This window comes from Myodes glareolus, chromosome 21 (assembly GCF_982192425.1).
Source record: "Myodes glareolus chromosome 21, mMyoGla1.1, whole genome shotgun sequence".
NCBI classification, from domain to species: Eukaryota; Metazoa; Chordata; class Mammalia; order Rodentia; family Cricetidae; genus Myodes; species Myodes glareolus.
Genome location: NC_142046.1, coordinates 11669501 through 11686633, shown reverse-complemented (window position 1 = coordinate 11686633; position 17133 = coordinate 11669501). Strand labels below are relative to the sequence as shown.

The 17133-nt window shown below is 46.9% G+C and overlaps 1 long non-coding RNA gene across 1 annotated transcript; it reads right to left on the bottom strand.

Moving 5' to 3' along the window:
* Positions 1-1500: 1500 nt before the first annotated feature.
* On the bottom strand, positions 1501-13125 carry LOC125398984 (uncharacterized). The gene is made up of 4 exons (XR_007231571.3): positions 12925-13125; positions 9595-9654; positions 8033-8169; positions 1501-2096 (listed from the first exon to the last, which is right to left on the bottom strand). It is a non-coding gene; the product is annotated as an uncharacterized LOC125398984 (long non-coding RNA).
* Between the last annotated feature and the right edge of the window lie 4008 nt (positions 13126-17133).

Here is a 17133-nt window from a genome sequence, read left to right as displayed (position 1 = left end):
TTTTCCTTGTGGACACAGACTTGCTCCCCTGCTTCAGATGTCATGGTCTCCTTTCCCAAGGCAGGAAATGGGAAGCAAAATGTTTCTAGAAACTCTCTCTCAATAAATCTGCTTAAGATTGCATTGGCCAGAAATAGCCACATGACCACGCCCCATTGCAAGGGAAGCTGGGAAATTTGCTTCCACAGTTGTGGTCACTTAGAACTACCAAGATGGCCAGGCCATTTAAAAAAAAAATAACTATTCTATTACCAGAGAAGAAAGCAACTAAGGCTTTTTAAAAGATTGTGATAGTAAGTATATCCTTATAGGGCTGGAATGATGATTCATACAAATTGTCCTCTGACTTACACACACACACACACACACACACACACACACACACACACACACACCTCACATACACTAACAATGAATAATATATTTAATCCTGGGGAAAATTTCTGATTAGTTTATCTATTCTGAAGACCACCCTAACCTAATCAAGCCAACTATGTCAGCAAAGAACCCAGTTACTTCTACTGCAAGAGATGTTGTTAGTACCGTGGGTGGTCCCAGGAGAGCTCAGCAATATTTTGGTTTAGTGTGTGTTACAATTATATCTACTTGTTTCCTTCCTACACCCTTCCCCAGATGGCCCTCAAGCTCAGGAGGTACACCACATTGTCTCTCTCCTATCCAGCCTCACATTTACTGTCTGATTCTGAGGCTCAACCTTTCAAAATCTCCCCCACATTCCTACCCATGTCAGGAAATTAGCTTACCCTTTCCCTCCATCTTTCTCCCTTTCCTAGTTTCTCTTCCTTCCTCCCTCCCTCATCTTCTGTCCCTCCACCCTTCCCTCTCTTTCATCTCTCTGTGCCTGTGTTCATGTGTGAGTGGGCAGATGCTACTCTAACAATGTGTCCCTCCAATGATCTTTAAACTCTATGGCCAACAAGGCAAGTTGCCAGTCTCCCAATGCAAGACTTTAAACATTCAACTCTCTTTGAAGAAGCTGGTCCTAGCAACTCAAAAGCATAGTGTCTTTCAGACTATTTATCTGCATGGATTCTTGTAAAACTCTTAACATCTCGGGAGATTTTATTTGTATAAAGCAGTTTTAGGTTTATAGCAAAGTTGAACACAAAGCACAGTGTCCCCTCATATACCCTTTACCTTCATTACACACGCAACTACCCACCCACATTGACATATCATTGTCACCCCAAGTCCAGAGCGTACATCAGAGCTCATTCTCAGAGTGTGTGTCCTTTGCCTTTAGGTATACATAATGACATGAGTCTAGCACCATACTGTATATTTCTGGCCCCAAATACCACCACACACCTGTTCAGCCTTCCTTCCCATACTGCTGGCTATAAAAAAAGTCATCTCCAAATTTCCACCTTTCCCAGAATATCACATAGTTGAAGTCTAGACTCACACCCCTCACTTCCAGACATAGAGGGTAATCTGTATCTTTTCTTTCTTCCCTTTAAAAATAAACAAGATAAAGAGAAGAATAAAAATAGTCTTTATTTTTCTCATATAGAATTAACAGCTGCTATTATGTTTTCCTAATGACTTTTTTGTTGTTCCAAGGTTTAACTTATAATAGGACACTCATTGAAGGTGGAGAAGAAATGCAATCTACTGTTTCATTTCTGTTACTCTGATAAAGTAGTCTGATGAAACCAGAGGAGAAAGGGTTTGTTTTGGCTCACAGTTCCAGGTTCCAGGGAAGTCACAATGGCAGGAATCGGAAGTGTCTAGTCACATCATTTTCACAATCAAGGGCAGAAAGAAATGAATGCATGCACCACTTGCTTGTTCGTAACTCACTTCTCCATTCTTAGATAGTTCAGGATACCTAGGGAATGGTGCTGCCCACAGTGGGATGGGTCTTCTCACATTGATTTACTCACAGCCACAGCCACTGGCCAATTTAATCACTCTCTTCTCAGGTCATCGTAGATGGTGTCAAGTTGACAAAGTGGACCATCACAGAGGGAAAATGCTCATTGCGAGGCTCTGAGTTATAATTAAAGAGGAGCAGAAAGGTCTGGGGTGCTGTTGCCGGGTGAGTTGACTGCAGATAGCCATGATGCAGAATGCTAGAGGGAAAGATTTTGAAAGGTTTGCTTTTTCTTTGCCACAAAGCAATGATAAACATTTGATAGTGTTTTTATTTTTTATCACTGAATGATATTCCACTGTCTGGATATACCGAGGATATTTATTCACCAGGCCTATACCTTCTGATGGGTATCTGATTGCTCTCCAGCTTAGCCAGTGTTCACCTGCCACTCTGCTTTCTACCGTGTGTCCTAATGGCAAGAGGCCCTCTGCAGAGCCGTGCTGTTGGACTTCTCAAGACCTAGAACCATGAACCTAGATCAACTCCATTCCTTTTGATTATCCCACCTCAGGCATTTTGTTACAAGAAACGGACCAATATGAGTTCCCTAAGGAGAAAGTCCCTCACGTAGGCACAAAGTTATTAAACATAAGAGGCCCACCTGACTTCCGACAGGACACCATATGAGTAAAAAGATGCCCCAGTAAAAGAAGACAAACTGACTTTCAATGTAACTCCCACCGTGCATGTGTTAAGGAGGACCTGTTGAATGAAATGTAGCAATTTTCCTGGCAGCTGCTGAATGTGGGGGACTGCACAGAGCTCTACGGTGTGCCAGAGCACAGATTCGGTTTTTATAGCATAAAGGATACTCAAGCAGAACTCTATGGAGCCAGCCAGTCTAAATTCCTGTGTATCCCTAGCTAGGACACCTAAGCGTATCTGTGTCTGTGGGCCATGCATGTGGATGACATATAAGAATGAATCAGCCCGTTTTCTGTGAAAAGAATATTCTCTACAGTATCATTGTTCCTTCCAGCTCACAAATACTAAGATGCCTCTTCGCTAATGACTGCATATCTGCTTTAGACACAGTGGGTTCATTTGGTTTCTTTGCAAACAACTCATGGTTGATTTCTAAATTATCTTTAGAATTTACCAGCCCATGAAATCCCAAAGTCTGGGAATCAGGGCCTGCTGTGGGAACTCCTTCTGCTCCTTCAGTCAATAGCCTTTAAGATACCAGTCCTCTTGTGGTCTGTCTCCAACCAGGACACAAGGAAAAAGACTGTCAAATCTGGCCAAGACAGGGTAAGATGGTACTGAAAAATTTCCTGCCTCTGAAAATGGTCTATCAGCTATGCTAGGCCTTAGCCAAAGTTGGTTGTTGTTCAATGTTGCAAATGAGACTTTGGGTGACTGCTCAGGTATCTAATTGTCTCCGTCATATATTGCTCGCTTTGGAAGCTGCTTGATTGTATTTCCTGCCTGCTCAAGTAATATTATCTCCCTTCTCAGGCCTTCAATAGGGTTGAAGATTAGATAGTCATAGTTACTGTTCTCTTATGATCTAGCCAAGCCATTTCCTATACAAACTTAGACTTCTTAGGATAGAATGTTTATTAAAACATTTAGCATACTTTCCTGGCTTAATATTATTTATGCTGGCTATAATTCTAATCTGATACTTATTATTTCTTTCTAGTGTAAATAGTTTTGTATTGGGTTTGGAACTCTCTTATTTAAACAAAACGGGGAGGTGCTGTGGGAAGCACATTCTGCTCCTTCAGCCAATAGCATTTAAGATACCAGCCCATTTTGGTGTGGTCTCTTATACTATAAATGCAGCTGTAAAACATGTGCTCTCTCTCTTGCTCCCAGCTTTCTCACTTTCTGCTGCTAGACTCTGTTCTTGTTCAGGCAGAGGACTGTTATCTAGGACAGTGATCTGTAAGTTTCCCCTAAATAAATAACCCTTTATTATTCATAATTCTGAACTGGTGTGGAATTATTTTGTGACTTCCGCCTTCAAGGGCCTCCCTCATTAAGAGTTCATGGTTTCAATCTTTTAACTCTAGCTTTGAAGTGAGCATTCATTTAGGCTACATGCTGTTGTGGAATATTTAAGTATGCAAAGGTGTGTTACATTTGTTTCTGCTGTGGAATGTTACTTTTGCTTATGCTGCATTTGTTTAATTATGTAAAGATGTTGCATTTTGTTTCGCCTTGCCTGCCTAAGGCACCTGATTGCTCTACTAAAGAGCTGAACAGTCAATAGTTTGGCAGAAAAAGGATAGGCAGGGCTGGTGGGCAGAGGAAATAAATAGAAGGAAAAGTCTAGGCTCAAAAAGAAGAGAAGGAAAACGAAGAAGAGAGGAAGAAGAAGGAGAAAGAGAGGAAAACTCCTGGGGCCAGTCAGGCTCAGGCAGCAGTCCGCAAGCAGATACAGAGTAGGACATACAGGAAGAAAGGAAGAAAGGCCCAATGCAAGACATAGAGAAACAGATTAAAATAAGAGCTAAGCTAAGGCCGACTCTCCGTGTCATGATTTGGGAGCTGGTTGGGAGCCCAAAAAAAGAAAGCCTGCTACAATATGCTGGATAGTTTTATGTCAACACAGGCTAGAGAAAATGCCTCCTGTGGGAAAGCCTGTGGTGTGTTTTCTTGTTGGTGGATGTTGGTGGGCCCAGTTCACTGTGGGTGGTGCCACCCCTGGCGGGTGGTCCTGGCTGCTATAAGCAGGCTGAGCAAGCCTTTAGCAGCAAGTCAGTAAGCAGTGTTCCTCCCTGCATCAGATCCTGCCTCTAGCTTCCTGCCTTGAGTTCTTTCCTTGACGTCCCTTCAAGATTGACTGTGATCAGGACATGTAACGTAAACACTTTCCTCTTCAATTTGTTTTTGCTCGTGAAGTTTTATCATAGCAAAAAACCCTAAGATAGAATACAAACTGCAGTATTTGATTTTGTTGTTGTTCAGGATATAAAATTGACCCATCATGTAAAGCTACAAATAACACTATTGTCCCGGTTATCATTAATTGTCAAGGAATCACAGCCTAGAGATACTCAAGATGGCATCTCAATTGAGAGATTGCCCATATCAGATTGACCTGTGGGTCTGTCTAGGGAGGATTATCTTGACCATGAATTGATACCAGCAATCTCAGTCCATTGTGAGTAGCCCCATTCCTTGGGTTGGTGGTGCTGGGCTGTACAAGCAGTCAGAAACTCCACGATGGAGCATGACCTGGAAGAGTATGCTGAAATAAACCCTTTCTTCCTCTAAGTTGGTTCTGGCCAGAGTGTGTTATCCCCACTACAAAGAAAGCTGGAAAGATATCCTTCAGAACCCAGTCACAGCTGGGACTCCCACTGCTCACGATTCGGTTTTCACACAGTGAGCGGGGTGGCAACTGAAACATAAATTAGCTTCTACTTCTGTCTGTAGTAGATACACTCCGTGCTTCCCAGTGTCGTTTCTGTGTTGCTTTGTGATTCCTAAATACCTTTGTATAGAGGTAGGCCTTCTGAACACTCTAGCCATGGAATATGAGCATGCTAGCAATATAGGAGATAGATAGATAGATAGATAGATAGATAGATAGATAGATAGATAGATATTCATCTTAACTTCAACACCACCACCCTAGAGCTGCCTATGATGGGGGCATCACCTAGGCAGAAAGGCTGCTCTTGTCCTTCAGTCTCATAACGTTATTAATTTCATCTTGATGCTTATGGCTGCTTGTCACCACCGTGTGTTTTCCTATTTGATGACTTGTTTTCAGCATTCACTGTCTTGTCTCTCCTGTGTGCCTACCACAGAGCCTGGGACACAGCAGAGTGAACAAATGAAGGAACAAATGATGTCCCAGGTGTTAGCTGTGTCTAGTGAGCTGCAGGGCCGTGTCCCTGACGTAGCACTATATGACAAGCCTTACCCAAACAGTGGCCTACAGTAACAATAATCGCTTTCTTTATTCACAAATCTGTTGGGTCACCAGGCTCTGCCAGCACTCTCAGTTGGGGCCTCTCACGGTTTGTGTTCAGATGGCGATGTGGGCCCAGGGCATTCTGAAGACCTCCTTGCTTAAATGTCTAACTCTGAGGCTGATAAGAGTCACTGGTAGGTGCAGTGCTAATGCTGTGACCTAGCTGTATGACCTTCAGGCAGGTTACTTAATGTTCCTTTATTATAAAATTGGGATTGATGTAACAGTAGCAATCATTTACTAGACATTGTTCTTATTTTCTTCTCTGTTTCTATGGGAACACACACTGACCAGTAGCATCTTAGGGGAGGAAAAGACTTGCTTTAGCTTACACTTTCAGGACAAAACCCATCATTGGGGGAGGGCAGGGCAGGAACTCAAGGCAGGAAGCTGGAGGTGGGATACTGAGGCAGAAATGGTGAAGGAACACTGCTTGCTAGCTTGGTCACAGACCCATGCTTAACTAGCTTTCTAATATAACCCTGAACCACCTGCCTAGGGACCCTGCCACCCACAGTGTGCAGGGTCATCCTGTATCAATTACTGATCAAGACGATCACTCACAGACACCCCCACAGGCCAGGGTGATCTAGCCAATCCATCATTCGGGGTTTCCTGTCAATGCTTCAGGGTGTGTCAAGTTGACAACATTGACTAACACAGTTATCATCCGTATTTCAGACACAAGAAAAGTAGCCCAGACTTAGAAATGACCAAGAATGGTGGCTCTACCTATCAGGACTTTGCTGAACTCCAAAGGGGTGAAAAAACAGCTATCGTCTAGGTCTGGGAATGCGGAAACAGAGTCCAGCGCTGTGCTGAGAAGCATCTTCATCTGGGCCAGAGCAGAAACCTTGGACCTGGAAGCCAGTGCCAACTGCACTATAGTCACAAACTAGGTCCGGAAATACCAGTTCTGTGCAGTGTGACCTCCCAAAGATGCCAATCACACTGGAAACCAGTTACCAAGAGAAAGCCCAACAGTCACAACCAATATGACCTCTTATACCCCAAGTCTGGAGGAACAGTGCATTTGAGCTTGTTTGGTAAGATGAAGATAGTCATAACATCACAAACCAAGAACAGGAAAGGAGGAAAAGGAGCGGGTTGGTGTGTGCTGGGGCTGGGATGTACACACACACGGGCACACACACACACACACACACACACACACACACACCAAACTAGAACTAAACAGGCCAGGGCTGAACCTTGGTGTCTATGTGGTTTTTCTGAGGGTGGGAGAAGGTGAACCAGCAGACGACAGAGTCCCTTCTCTCAGGGCCAAGAGTGACCAGTGCCGCTGCCTTTTGTCTATCACTGGTTTTCAAAAAGAACAGAGCAACAACACCATCAGCTTCCTATATCTCAGGCCCGATGCAGATGGCGGAGAAAGTCTGGGTTAGCTACAACCTTGTTTTCACCAGGACTCGGACACGGGCCCTATTCCAAAGCACAGGCAATGTTTCATCAATTCATTCATTCATCCCCCCCTTTCCCAACCAAGCAACACCCCCGGACTCCTGGAGCCATCCGTGAGAACTCAGATTGCAACATCCTCCGTCTTGGGTATCAGTTTCCTCTAGGAGTCAACGGGAATAAAAACTGCCCCTTTCAGACCTGTGGCTTGGTGTAGAGCATTGCATATGAAGCACTGACCACAGTCCCAGAGGGCCCAGGACTGAGGGTTCCGCCTACCCACAGCCATAGGCATCAGGGAGCAGGACCTGAGTGGAGAGCCCAGCCTGGCTCTGATGGTGCCTAGACAAAGGGGCTTCTTTATGACTGCAGAGCCTCTCCTGGACCTGCTGCTCCTCAGCACCCCCCCCCCCAGCACATTCCACCCAGGCCCACTGCTTTGCGTCTATGCCTGTTTTGTGACCGTTTTCAAGATCCAACAAGCCCCTGCATTCGCCCTGGAGGCAGCCCAGTCTCAGCTGCTGTCCCAGTGTGAGAGACCCAGCCGGATCCGCCCACTGTCCTCTGCTAACACAGATCCTTTGTTTTCTTCCAACTCTCAAATCCACAGAACCCTTTCTACTCCCCTCACAAGCTGCCTTGCAGCCTGGTAGCCGCAGATGCTCAGGGAAATTGCCACAGACATGCAGTTGTGGGTGCCCACATTTGCTGACACCCAGAAGATTCTGTTCTCTCTAGCCCCAGACTCCAGACCTCTGACATCATCTGACTCACAGACATACCCATCACAGTCAGGCTGATGCACAATGTTGACCAGGTCTCTTGGCTAAAAGCAGCACCAGACTCCAGAGCCCCAACAATGAATGTTCACAAAGATGGAGTCCTAGCAGGTCTGATGCTCAGATGGACACACATGCACCTGAAACAGAAGCACAGATGTCCTTTCTAGGGTCACTGAGACCCATGGGGCTGCCCTATATCCACAGACATTGTCATGAGCTGACATGTGATCTCAGAATGTGACAGTATATGGAGACAGGACCCTTAAAGGGTCATTAATGTTAAATGAGGTCACGAGGGTAGACCCAACTCTGGTGGGACTGGTGTCCTCACAAGAGACTAGGATACTTATGCACAATGTCAACCTAGTGATGTCATGGGGGGAAAGATGGCCAAAGAGAGAGGCCTTGGGACAAACCAACATTGCAGACACTTTGGCTTGGGACTAGCCTTTAGAAGCGTGAGCAACAAGTCTCTGTTGTTTAAGTCACCTGTCTATTGAACTTTTTAGGGTAGCATGAGCATGAAAGCTTAGACAAAGAGACCAAGAGTTCCCTGTAGCCTCCCCAGTGCAACGCCAGACCCATTTCCACTTCCTTACAAGGAGCCAGGAAGCAGATTGTCAACCACGTGTGTGGGGGGAGCCCGGGGCCTGATAGTGCACTGCGTTCCCCAGAGCACCTTCCTCAACACCAGAATGGAGTCTGACCTGTCTTTCCCCATCACTGAGATGCAAGGAGTTCTTGTTCTGCACAGCAGGACTGTGGGAGATGCTGTGAGGGTAGTGTCCACACATGCTGAGCCCCAACTGTTCATAGGAAGCCTCTGACCTCAACAACCCTTTGAGGGAGGTACTTCTAGAAAAAACAACCCCTAGTCCAGAGGTAGGAAAATGAGGCTCCCAGAGGTTGTATTAGCTTTCAGTTACAGTAACAAATACCCAGTGCGATCGACTGAAAAGGCCAGGCTTGATTTTGGCTCCTGACTTTAGAGGTTTCAGTCCTTGGTTAGTTGGTGCCATTGATTTTGGAACTGAGTTGAGGAATTGTGGAAGGAAGCTGCTCACTTCATGGGAGCCAGGAAGCGGGGTGGGGTTGGGGTACATGAGGTCCTAACACCCCTGCAAGGGCATGCTTCTGGTAAACTAACTTCTTCCCTGATAGACCCTAGTTCTTCGATATCCCATCGCCTCTGAGCGAGTACCATGGGTGGTTTTCAAGATGTCAACACATGGGCCTTTATCCAAACCTCAGCAGAGATCAAATAACTCTGATCAAATCAAATGACATCAGGACACATAGCAAAATCAGAGCTAGACTGGGGATCGACCCAAGGAGGCTTGGGTCAAGTCTGCCATGAGAGCTGGGGACAAGGTTGGGAGATAAAGGGTCTCAAATGCCTGGTGTCAGAGCAACTGAGCCACCAAGATGCCTTCCAGCCAAGTCCTTTGGACCTGAGAACCCAGATGACTGGGGATACAAGACCCAGGGCCCAGTGCTAAATAAAAACCTGAACCCCTTAGGAAGCTACAAAAAATTAAAATATTAAAAAGCAAAGCACCTACCTGCCTCTACTGTTCTTTCTTTTGGCTTCGCCTGATGGTTTTATCTGCTGTGTAATACTGCTGTAAGTAAAGAGTATAATATAATTTAAAATTATCACATGGATTTTAGTTTGCAGTTTGCAAAGTCCCCTTTAAATGCAAACAGGAGAGCGTTTAACTCCTGTGTAGAATTGCCTAGATTATTTGTAGCTCATATAGACAGATGTAGTTTGCTCTTTTTAGACACAGAATTACTGCCTCCAACTAGCTCAACTGATTGCATTTCATGTCATAATGCACACACATCTCCGAACACTATGTTAGCCCAGAGACAGGAAGGGAAGACTCAAAGGAACAAGAACTGTGGCTGCTTTGATTTCTTCCCTCTCACCCCTCCTTTTCTTTCTTCCTTGAGTGCTGGGGTTTGCCAGTACAGTATCATGCATGCCAGACATGCGTGTTCTAGCAGTTAGAATTACATTCCCAGCCCTCTGTTTACTTTTTACATTTATTTATTTGTGTGTGTCTGTAGAGGTTGGAGGACAACTCTCTTCCTCCGCGTGCAGTGGTTCGGGGCCTCTAGCAGATGCTGATAAGGCTCTGGTGCTCCTCTCCGGGGGAAGTCTGGGCGAAGACTCCGGTTGTCACAGATGCGGTGTAGGATGGTAGCAGGTATGTGGAGGCTGGAGGACAACTCTCTTGTGTGGATTCTCTCCTTCCACCATGTGGGTCCCATGGATCCAGCGTAGTTACCAGGTTTGGCAATCAGTGCCTTCACCACTGGGCAATCTCACTGGCCCTTAGTTTTGTTCCTTTCTTTCTTTGAAGCAAGGTCTCATAGAACCCGGGCTGGCTCTGCATTTCCTGAAAGCTGAGAATAACTTGACATCTGTTTCCCCTGCCTCTACCTCCCCACCCAGAGTGCTGGGATTACAGGCGTGCACCACCACATCTGGTTTATGCTGTGCTGGGGACTTAACCCAGGGCATTGTGCATGCTGGGCGAGCACTCTTCCAACGGAGCCACATGTCTGGTCCACTTCTTTTTTTTTCCTTTTTGTTTTGGGACAGGGGCTCACTAAGTTGTCCAGGCAGGCCTTGAACTTGTGAACCTCCTGTCTCGGCCTCCCAAGTAGCTGACAATGTGTGCCACTGGACCTGGCTTCCTTTCCTTCTGGCCAATATTTCCAGTGGAAGCTAACACCGGGAGGTGATACAAAGAAGAGAGGCCATGATGTGGGTACATAGTCATTTGTGTGCCTTAGAACCTCACTGTCTCTCCAGTGTGTAAGCAGGTTCTGATCTAGAGGTCAGTGTACTCCCTTGGGGTGACACCCATGTGTGGTCGAAGTGACTTGCTAATCCTAATGGCTTTCAGTCACTCTGGACTTGTTGCAATGAACTCTGCACTCAGTGGGGCTTCAGACGTGTTCCATGTGCATGGCGAGCTGGGGATAGTGCGTGTACACTTGGTCGCTAGCATTTCTGTTCACATGTGTGTGCCATTGACTCATCACACTTGACTGAGGTAAAATCGTGAAGTAAATCAAACCTTCAGTAGCAAAGCAGGATCTAAGGGCAGGGCCTTCCTGGGTATGGAGGTAAAGATATGGGGAGCTTGTCACCAAATCTTGTCCTGCTCTCTCTGGCCACATTCCTGCCCTCCCCTCCTCCGTGGCTCCCAGTTTATCCTTTCTTGGGTTACTTTACTATGGGACTCACAGCTATGTCTCATCTCGTTAAGCCTGTATGCCTCCCAGGCCTTTCCCTTGCCAGGGCTTCCCCAATCAGCCTGGTTCTTCTGTCCCGCACTAGAGAGGAACAGATATGCCAAATTCCATCCTTAGCCAACCCGAATTCAGGATTTAGGAGTAACAAGGACATACTTGCTGCCTATTTGGAGGGGAACTGAGTGCCCCTTGATCCTTCTATGCCAAAGAATTGCCTCAAAGATTCAGAGCCTTCAAGGACCACTCATGGTCCCCAAGTCTCACTGGAGTCCAGGTGTGTGACATGCCTCCTGCAGGGTGCTTCTAAATGAATGTCCCTGGACATCAAGCTCACCAGCCTTCCGCCCCCATGTTAGTGTTAGGAAACTCCCAAAGTTTTAGCATTTAAAATGCTTTAGCATAAATCTCTGTTTTAACCTCCCCACCACATCCTCCAGACTCCGCCTCCACACTGCTCACACCTGCTCCAGGACCTTCCTCCCACCTCTGACCCGCCACTGTCTTTTCTATCACAGGCTTTTTTTGTCCCATCCCTTGTCAACTCCCCCACCTCCACCCCACAAGGCATGGATTCTTCACAGAGTTGTTGCTGGAGTTCCCAGGGCACCTGGAGACATTTAAATTCCTTCCTGGGTGAACTTTCCTACTGGAGAAAATAATCCCCCGAAGACTAAAATCAGGGTGAGCATTTGTATGTGAGGAGAAGGATAGGCTGTCCCTCTGCTGTGTGGGGCCAAGATAATAGATGGAGACAGAATTTGGGGCTAGGCTCACTGGACAGTCACAATGAGGGGCCTTTCCTAGGCATATAATGTGAGGGCAGGCTGGAAGAAAAACTCAGTGCAGAGAAGAGGTGTGATTCGAACACAGCACTAGGCCCTCTATGAGGCTGCCATGGCCGGTCATAGATAAGAGCAGCAAGTCACTCTCTTCTTCATGACTACTGCCCCAGACTACATTTCCCAGTCTCCCTTGCAGGAAAGAGAGCCAAATATCTAAGTCCCAGCCAATGAAATGTGAAGTAGAGTGACTTTCCAGTTGTTGGGGGTATCCTAAAATGGCAGAGCCACAACAGGGAAAGGGCCTGGACCCTGAGTGACTGAGAGGAACAGCCACTGCTCTTGGCCCCTGATTAACTTTCAAGGTGAGAGGTGGATTTTGTTGCAAGGCACAGAGACAGTAGTGGTGTTGGGTGCCACAGTTAGCTTGTCTCTACTAATCCATCATTCTACCAGCAGTGGTAGGGGTGGCTGTGACCTTGGCTCCGCATTGTCTTTCTGTTGGTCAGAGGGCATTCATTTATCAGCCTTCTAAACCAACTTTTTTTTTGTCTTTAAATAGTCTCTAATGCCCCCTTTAATAAAAATTTGGGAATATTAACAGTCAAGCTCTAATCCCTTCTGAGAGTCCTTCTCTCCCACTCCCACCACTGCAAAGCCCCCCACCCCGCCCATGGTCTCAAAGGTTGCTGCCGATAAAGGTCTCCAATTTAAAGCAGAGTCACTCTTGAAACAGCCAAACTTGGCAAACACAGCTGAAAGGGGCCACGACGGAAGGACTGTCACACAGAAGTCACAAGATGATAGCAATGACCACAAGAAACTTTCCAAACCTCAACTTACTAGACAAGTCACCACCGTAGGACCGCTGGGGGAGCACAGGGACAGCTGGTTATTTCTGCACCACCTAATACCCAAGCCAACACTGCAGCCCGCGGGCTTCCTCGGCAGCTGCTGTCGCTCAGTTATCAGTTTACCAGCTCCCAGCATCAGCATCAAAACAACTTACGTAACTTTCCTCCTTCCCAGTAAAACCCCAACATCTCTGACTTGTCTGTTTGCTTGCCTGCTTATTCTGAGACGGAGTCTCATGTAGCCTAGGCTGGCCTCCTGTAGTCCAAGCTGGCCTGGCCTGCCTTGACCTCCTGATCCCCCACCCCCTCAACCTCTATCTCCCAAGTGGTGAGATTATAGACCTGAGCCACCATGCCCTGCCTCTGTCCCACCCTGTCCCTTAGTTCTTTGGACGCATCAGCGTCTCTTCATGAGAAGTTACAGGCTTGCTTCATTCTTTGAAAGGGCTGCACAGGCCTGTAGCAGTTTATCTCATGAACCCCAACACTCTTCTTTCTCTTATTACTAATTATAAAAGAAAGCGTAAAGATATTTTATTTTTTTAACCACGTGTGTGTGTAAAGCGCGTGTGCGTGCGTGCGTGTGTGTGCGTGTGTGTGTGTGTGTGTGTGTGTGTGTGTAAAGTATGTGTGTGCGGGGGGAGTGCCCATAGAGGTCAGAGAGGGCACTGGATCCCCTGGAACTGGAGTTACAGGCAGTTGTGAGCCACTTGATGTGAGCGCAGGGAACCAACCAGCTCCTCTGGAATGGCAGCAAGATCACACGCCTCTGTGGTGCCAGGTTTCACTCTTGCGGACAATACCGAAGAGAACACCTTGTACAGCCCCCGGTGCAAATGCCTTCTCCAGGAGAAAGACTAGCAAGCAGATTTTCATTTATTTAGTGTTTACTTAATTTTTTGTCCTTCCAAGTTGTTGTACCAATTTGCATGTTAGAGTCCCACTTCCATGCACCCTCATTAACACTGAATGTCAAACCTTAATTTTTTAAAATCAATCTGATGAGGAAAATATGGTTCATGGCCGCTTAATGGCTTAGTCCCGTGATTGCTAGTGAAAATGAGCATTCTTCAAGTTTATTGACCATTTGAACTTCTTTTCTATAAATCGACTTTTTTTTTTTAATCATTTGCTGAGTGTTCTATTGGGCCATTTATCTTTTTCTTATTGATTTGTTAGAATTCTTTATATATTCTGGATGCTTATCCCTTATCTACGATATAAATTGCGGATATTTTCTCCCCGGAGAGAGCTGCTCCAGCTTGTTTATGGTGTCTGCTGCTGTTTTGAAGTTTTACATTTTAACGGAGCACATCCCTCAATCTCTTCTTTTGCACTGCTTGCCTCCGGTCGCGCTGTTCTCAGCTGTGACACTGTGGGTCAGAGTAACAGCAGCCAGGAACATAAGCCTGGGAGGCACCAGCGGCCTTGGCTGGTCATGGCCTAGGGTTCAGCTTCAGCTCTGGGGAAGTGAGGGTGGACGTGGGGGCGGTGCTAAGAGAGGAAAGGAAGGCATCTCTCTCCCAGTGGGGACGTGGGAGTTGTAGTTCAGTGCTGGCGAAACCAGGTACCAGGTACACCACAAACTCTGTCCCACTCCTTCAGGCCTCTCTTATCTCCAGCTGCCTCCTCGTAACTTCCGTCCCAGTTTCACTGAATTCTTTAAACTAGGATTTTTATTATATTACTTATTTACTTTTGTGTGTATATGTGTGAGCATAGACACACCATGGAGCGTGTGTGGAGGTCGGAGGACAACTGAAGGGCTCAGTTCTCTTCCTCTATCAAGTAAGTGCCTGGACTTGAACCCAGATCATCAGGCTTGGCAGCCAGTACCTTTACCTGCTGAGTCCCAGTCTCACTGAATACTTCCAAACCAAATGCTCCCGGCTTTTCTCCATTTAGTATGGTTCTCTGGCTTTCAAAAGAGGGGAAAGAAACAATTGTGGCATTATTCAGAGCCCGACTCTGTGCTCAGCTGTTTGCCCGCCCTTTCTCCAGCCAGGCTGAGCTGCGGGAACAAAGCACCAAAGTCCCAGGGTCTCACAAATGTCAATGTCTGCTTTCCTCTGTGCTGTGTGTTCAGAACTGGCTGTGATTGGCAGCTTAAGCTTTGTTTTTCTTCCAGGATCCATAGCAGAGCTATTCCCTCCCCCCCCCCCCCCCCGGTCTGGAACATGTTGTGTCAATCGGAAAGAGGACATGGAAAGCGCAGCCTGGCCCTGCCAGTCCCCACTTAGTGTGACATGCCACTTGCCTGACGTTCCATTGGCCCAAAGTGGGCTAAACACTGTCTTAACAGGACTGGGACTGATAGCATCACCTAGGGGATTCTGCTCATTGGGCCACTCCCACCTCCACGTGTAGAACATGCACATCTTCAGGCAGTTCGTGTCCCGCTCAACTGCTAGGTCAAGCACATGCTCCAAGTCCATCACTCTGTACGACGGACAGAGTGCCTTTCTCAGAGAAGAGAGAATTTGATTGTGCTCTGTCTCTGTCCGTCTGTCTGTCTGTCTCCCCCTTTTTCTCTCTGTGTGTGTATATAGCACACACATGTATACACATGCATGTGGAGGCCAGCGGCTAGCCTCACGTGGGGATCTTCTGGAGTGGTCCACTTTTTTGTTTGCTGAAGGAGATGTTTGAATCATTCCTGTCCAAGCTTGGGAAAGGGGCTAGAGACCATGTGCCCCCTAGAAGAACATTCCCCGTTTCCAAAACATCAGTCTCTGGGTTTTCTAGGTGACCATGAACGAAAGATTGCCACCTTTGGACCATGAGGAAGTTCTTTGAAGGGTTTATAGGGCAAAGTGAGCCTGTATTAACACAAGGAATGTGGCTAACCCCACAATGCCTATATCAGCGCCAGTCCATCATGGGTGGCAGTTCACGGAGGCCGCATCATGGAGTCTCCCTTCAGTTAACCTACTTCCACGTATCCTAGCACCAACTCAGATGGGGCAGGAAGGAGTCCGTGTCATTGTCTGAAACTGGTCTCTTGTTGGACTTGGGGTTCATTCAGTAGGCAAGGCTGACTAACCAGTGAGCTTTGGGAATCTGTCTCTACCTCAGTTCAAAGTTCTGCAGAGCAAAGTGATTGAGCCGCCACCCACAGCCTGGTACTGTGGTAAAATGAGACAGCATAATTACCCGGGAGAGACATGTGGAAGCTGCTGCCCAGTTCAGACACACTGCACATCCCAACAGCTCCCTCTCCTGGGCAAAGCAAGGTTCCCTGATTCAGTTCCCTTCAACCCCCCCACCCCTCCCAGAGGAGGGCCGAACCTAATATTTCCTATTACTTCCATTTTGTATAAGGCTAAACGACGTGAAAATTCATCTGGGGACCAAAAATAGTTGAATACTGGCAATTTCCTATTGGAGAATATGGCCATTTTGAAAACAGAGTGGATTTCTCAGCCTTTTTTCTATCTGTAAAAGACAGGAAGTCCCAGTCTGGAGACATGTCTCAGTCTTTAGATCATTTCTCGAGACCCTGGTTCTGTTCCCAGCACCCACAGGGAAGCTCACAACCACCTGTAGCTACAGCTCTAGGGGATGTCCTCTTCTGGTCTTCATGGGTACTGCATGTATGTGGTCCTCATGCATGAAGCCAAGTCCATGCAATGCTCATTCAGTAGAGAAGACAGAGGCCCAAGGGTCTTAAGTCTTGAGAAATTACAGTATCTGTTGTGTTGGGGGGGGGGGTCACTATGAACGACAAAACAGTCTCCCGCAGGATATCACTCAGCTCACACTTTTAATGGTGTCTCTTTCAAGGTTGAGGGAATCACACTCGCAGAGGCTGAGTATGCAATCCCCAAATCACACAGTCAGTATGTTTTCAAGAAGACAAATGTAACCACTTCTGCTTCCTCTTCTAACTGGGATGGGTGTGGGGGTTATCACAGGTTATGGTGTGCAGGCGTGGGGTTATCACAGGCTATGGTATGCAGTCGTGGGGTTATCACAGGTTATGGTGTGCAGGCGTGGGGTTATCACAGGTTATGGTGTGCAGGCGTGGGAGTTATCACAGGCTATGGTGTGCAGGCATGGGGTTATCACAGGCTATGGTGTGCAGGCGTGGGGGTTATCACAAGCTATGGTGTGCAGGCATGGGAGTTATCACAGGCTATGGTGTGCAGGCTTGGGGGTTAGCACAGGTTATGGTATGCAGGCATGGGGCTTATCACAG